The sequence below is a fragment of the Phacochoerus africanus genome, chromosome 5, assembly GCF_016906955.1.
Source record: "Phacochoerus africanus isolate WHEZ1 chromosome 5, ROS_Pafr_v1, whole genome shotgun sequence".
NCBI classification, from domain to species: Eukaryota; Metazoa; Chordata; class Mammalia; order Artiodactyla; family Suidae; genus Phacochoerus; species Phacochoerus africanus.
In genome coordinates, this window is record NC_062548.1 from 23,526,224 (window position 1) to 23,532,028 (window position 5,805).

Genomic DNA, 5,805 nt, shown 5'->3' on the forward strand with positions numbered 1-5,805 from the left:
GTTGATGCTTTGATAAAATTTTCTATAAATAAGCAAAAGGAACGTGTTCTCTGAAATTCTACCAATGGAATAACTCAAAGCAAGAAATTAATGTGTATCCTCATTTTCTGATTAATTTTAAGTACATAAGCATGAATATATATAAGCACTATGTATAGAAGCATGAAATACATTTCCCTGAGCCCTTTTTTCACCATATCCAATATGAAAACTATATTATGACTGTGTAATATGTGCCAAAATTTTTTTCTAAAAGGCATATATGTGTGTGTATATAATTTGGTTTTACACACATCTCAAAGTTATATATAACTATATATATATATATATACACACACACATATATATGCCCACTATATATTACATAAATACTGCACATATAAATGTGTATATAATTTATTTATATCTATTGTATGGTTTCAAAAGTATGTGTAATGCAATCTACAATACTAAACATTTATTTTGAGGTATTAAAAAGGATACTTTTATTTTTAAGATATTGTAAGTAAACTCAAAAATTGTCATTTAATGATTAAATTCTTATGTGAAACTCTCAATAGTAATCAGTTATTTTTCCATAACATTGTTTCATATTCCCAATTCCATATACCTAAGATTCCTCTTAAAAATAAAATGTCGATAGGCTCCAGCTGGCGCCAACCTTGCGGGTCTCCTGGCAGCACGCGCTCGCTCCCTCCTCGGCTCTGGTATGATTGGCCAGAAGACACTCTACTCTTTTCTTCTCCCTGAGCCCCTCCGGGAAGCGACGTGCCTGCAGCCCCGAGCCAAACGACCTGGGGACTGGCGTGGCTGCAGTAGTCGAGAATGGGGATGTGATGGCCAGCTCCGTCAAGAAGATCCGGGCAGGGCAGGAGAAGCCGGGCATGCCGCCCTCGTCGCCACTAAGCTCTGAGCAGTTGGCCCACATCCAGAAGAACAAGGCCGCCGCGCTGCTCAGGCTTGCAGTGCGCAAAGTGCAGGTGGGCTTTGGTGAGAGTTGGAAGAAGCACCTCAGCGGCGAGTTCGGGAAACAATATTTTATAAAGCTTATGGGATTTGTTGCAGGAGAAAGAAGACGTTACACTGTTTACCCCCCACACACACACACCAAGTCTTCACACGGGCCCAAAATGTGACATAAGAGATGTGAAGGTGGTCATCCTGGGACAGGATCCATATCACGGACCCAATCAAGCTTGCGGGCTCTGCTTTAGCATTCAGAGACCTGTCCACCCCTGCCCAGTTTGGATAATATTTATAAATAGCTCTCTACAGACATAGAGGGCTTCGTTCATCCTGGTCATGGAGATGTGATTGGATGGGCCAAGCAAGGTGTTCGTTCTCCTGCTCAACGCTGTGCTCACGGTCCGGGCACATCAGGCCAATTTGCACAAAGAGAGAGGTTGGGAGGAGTTCACCGACGCAGTTGTGTCCTGGCTCAAGCAGAACGCCAACAGCCTTGTCTTCTTGCTCTGGGGCTCTTATGCTCAGAAGAAAGGCAGTGCCATTGACAGGAAGCGGCACCACGTGCTGCAGACAGCGCAACCCTCCCCGCTGTCTGTGTGCAGAGGGTTTTTCGGATGCAGACATTTCTCCAGAACCAACAGCTGCTGCAGAAGCCCGGCAAACAGCCCATCAGCTGGAAGGATCTGTGACCATGACCCCGGGGTTGGGGGTCTCTGAGCAGTTTTCTAGAAGCTGCTATCAAAGTATCTGTTGGTTATGAAGTCAAATTGAAATTTTTCCCGCTGTAATTCTTAAGCACCATGCAGAAGGGAACAGTTTCAGTACAGCAGCCACAAGGTGGCGGCTTTATCCAGCCAGGAACACAAAGATCACCCTGCCACCTGGGGTCTGGAATCTGCTTGGCCTGGGTCAAGGATCTTGGAACGGAGTTCAGGTCAAAAGCTCTGGATTCCTTAGTTTTATGTTTCCTCTGTGTTCTTAGTTTTATGGTTAAAGCCAGGAGATAAGCACCTTTTTGGTACAGGCAGTTGTTACTTTTTTTTACTTGGTAGGTTTAGTCTTTAGGTTTATAAGCTGTTGGGTGTTTTTATATGGAAAGGCCCCCTTTTCCCAGCCTGGCATTCTTGTCTCCATCAGGCACCCTGTCCTGTCACCTTTCAGAGAGCCCGCAGGAAGCCTGAAGAAGTTTTGCAAGTTCCCAGAAATTAGGGATTGATTCCCTGACTGTGATAGAGGCAGAGTTGCTAAGAAACCATCCTTGGTGTAAACCTTCACTGATAGTCAGAAGCTGGGGAAAGGGAGCTGGATCTTGTCTATGCTGTTATTTTTGAGTGTTTCTAGGAATAAACTATAGAAATTCACCTGGAAGGAGGAGAAAGGGTTTTTCTTGTTTTTTTCTTTGTTTTTTAAGAGGAGATGTTTTTTTCCTAGATGCTTTGGAGCTGGGGTTTTAGGGCCAGCATACACTGCCAATGCTGGGTTTTGGGCATTTTGTGGGGTTTTTTTTTTTTTTGTACTGAAATCACTGGGTTTTTGTTTTTAATATTAACACAGGTGAATTTTGCTTTTTCAAGAAATACTTATGCAAATATGTGTGTATATGTATATATTTTTTTTGTCTTTTTTTTAAGAGACAGTCTTTATTAGGCACCTCCATCCTAGGTCCTGTTAGAGATGATGTTTTTCTGTTAGCTGGGTTAAAGTGCTAACCTTGGCTAAGTTTGGTAATAAAAAATGGTTGAAGTTTCAAAAAAATAAATAAATAAAATGTCGATAACTTTTTAAAATACAATCCTGGAAAATAAAATCCGTTTTGATTGTGTTACATGACAAACGAATATTCCATTTAATAATCCTCACATATTTTATAACTGTAAATTCAGAACTTGGTTATCTTAGTATCATGCCTCACAAATGAAATATGTAAATACAGACATAAAAATAACAACAAAATAATAATAGTGAACACTGAGTACTTATAATGTATCAGACTTTAATGCATTTGTTTTTTTGTTTCTTTAAATCATGACCACTAAAACAAAACAAAGCAAAATAAAAATACACTAACTGCATGGATAATATAAGGGTGGGAAAATAAAAACAAAGATGATATGACATACGGTACCCAGAATTCAATATGCTAATATAGCAGGTCATATTGAATAGTGTCTGATAGGTCTTTAAATAGTACAGATTAAAGGAAAAAATTAAAAAGCAAAGCTGTGCAAATTTTTTGTGAAAAAGTATTTTTTCATATTTCTCAATGGTTATACCACCCATGTGGTGGGTACTTACTGTTTGCCAGGTGTTTACTGCCCACTAATCCTTCAATGCAGATCAATATAATATAGATTAATTTACAAATGAGGTCACAGAGGTTCAGAGAACATAAGTAAAATGACTAGCATACTTCACAACTAGGGTCCAAGTCTAGGTCAGATGAATCAAAATACTCTTTTTTTTTCCCAAACAAAATAAGCTACAGCACATGGAGTTTAGAAATATTCTACTTCAGTTACAGACATCTTGTATGAGAGCCAGAGATTTTTTTTTCTTTAAAAAAATGCATTGAACATCTACTATATCATATTTAGATAGATTGACAGGAAGGAAGCAAAACATTATCTGACTGAAAATGGTGGGAAAGTGTTGGATGTTTGAAAGAATTGGAGAGGGAACCAATGAAACAGATACCTAGGAAAGAAGAAAAGTGAATTGCCAAGGTGACATGCAATGTTCGAGGAACCCATGTGAGGATATGAACTTCAGATTGTTTCTTTAATTGGGTGACTTTAGGGTTTAGCCAGAGAAGTGTTTTTGATGAAGGAGCATAAGAAAATGAGATTGTCAACATAGTTGAAAAAATGAACGTGGGACAGATGATCATTGTCACCCATAAAATTTGGTTTTGAAAGTGAAATTTGTTCAGGTTGAAGAAGGCCAATGTATTTTAAGTTCTGGTTAAGAGGAGTTAATTACTAGGTACAAGGGTGGTGGTCCCAAGTGGTATGACTAAGATGGCAGTTGCTGGTGGTACAGATAACCCAGTGTGTGATGATGGGAGGGGGTGGCTAAAGGAGCTTTCAGGACAGGATTACCGACAGATGGAGAAAAGTTATAAAGAACAGACTTGTATTTGCCAAGGAGGAAGGGAGAGGCAGTGGGATGGACTGGGAGTTTGGAGTTAGTAGTTGCAAACTATTACAATTAGAATGGATAAGTGATGAGGTCCTACTGTATAGCACAGGGAACTATGTTCAATCTCCTGGGATGTACCGTGATGGAAAATAATACTAAAAAAATAATGTGTAAGAATGTGTCTTATCTATCTTCTCTATATAAGATATATATATAATGGATTAGCAATGAGATCCTGCTGTGTAGCACTGGGAACTCTGTCTAGTCACTTATGATAGAACATGATAATGTGAGAAAAAAAATGTATACATGTATGTGTAACTAGGTCACCATGCTGTACAGTAGAAAAAAAAAATGTATTGGGGAAATAACAATTGATTACAATTTAAAAATAAAAATAAAATTAAGAAAAATTTAAATACCATATATATATATGGATGACTTTTCTGTACAGCAGAAATTGGCATAACATTTTAAATCAACTATGACAAAAAATTTAACAAAAAAAATAGGAAATGAGAAGGTAGGATTTTGGAATTCTGACTACATAATTTAACTGATTGTTAAAATCATCAATTAAACATAGAAGTTCACATCAAGAGAAAAGCTAAAATATTCAAGAAATAAAGGATGGTGAATTATCTCAGAGAGAACATATGATTGCACCAAGAATTGGTTTCCTCTGTGTTGTGTTTGATGTCATAAAATTCTAAAGTGGAATTTTAGAATACATGATCTTTTCTATCCCAATATATGCCTTAATATTTTTTCTTATTATAAATTATTTAAAATTTTGCTTTCTGCACTTAAGATTTTTTTTTGCCTTTCTTTTTTTTTTTTTTTAGGCCCACACCTATGGCATATGGAGGTTCCCAGCTCCCAGCTGAATCAGAGCTGCAGACATGGGCCTACACCACAGCCACAGCAACACCAGATCTGAGCTGCCTCTGTGACCTACACCATAGCTCACAGCAATGCCTGATCCTTAACCTACTGAGCAAGGCCAGGGATTGAACCTGCATCCTCATGAGTGCTAGTCTATTCCGCAACCTGTTGAGCTGTGATGGGAAGTCCTGCACTGAAGAGTTTAATCAGTGGGAAATTAGTGTTTATGTGTAGTCAGAAGGAGGAATTTAATTTTTCTATATAGGTATTTAATTGTGTTTGTCATATATATTTAATAGTCCATCTTTTTCCCCAGCCATCTCAGGGAAATAGGAAGCTTTGAAATGTATTGACAGGAAAATTGTTTCTGTAAATATTTTATTGTTTTAATCTCTGGCATTGATTTTAGTATACCCCCTTTTTCTATCCTTTTAAATTATGCACTTGTGTCTTAACTTTTCATAAAAAATTACACCACTAGTTTGCCTGTTTTCAAAAATCCCACTTGGATCTTTATTGATATTCTCCAGTCTGTAATTCTTGCTCATTGTGCAGCATGCTCTTCCTATTACAGCACCCCACTATTTCACCAGAGTGAATTCTATTCTTCCAGTGAACCTCCTTCATTAAAACTTTAGACTGTTTCTTATATAATACAAATATTTAAAACTACTAGAGTTTCCATTGTGGCTCAGTGGTTGATGAATCTGACCAGGAACCATGAGGTTGTGGGTTTGATCCCTGGCCTTGCTCAGTGGGTTAAGGATCCCGCGTTGCCATGAGCTGTGGTGTAGGTCTCAGATATGGCTCGGATCC

The 5,805-nt window shown here is 38.2% G+C and overlaps 1 pseudogene; it reads left to right on the top strand.

The window, feature by feature from the left end:
- Positions 1-709: 709 nt before the first annotated feature.
- On the top strand, positions 710-1,884 carry LOC125126737 (uracil-DNA glycosylase-like; annotated as a pseudogene).
- Positions 1,885-5,805: the final 3,921 nt, after the last annotated feature.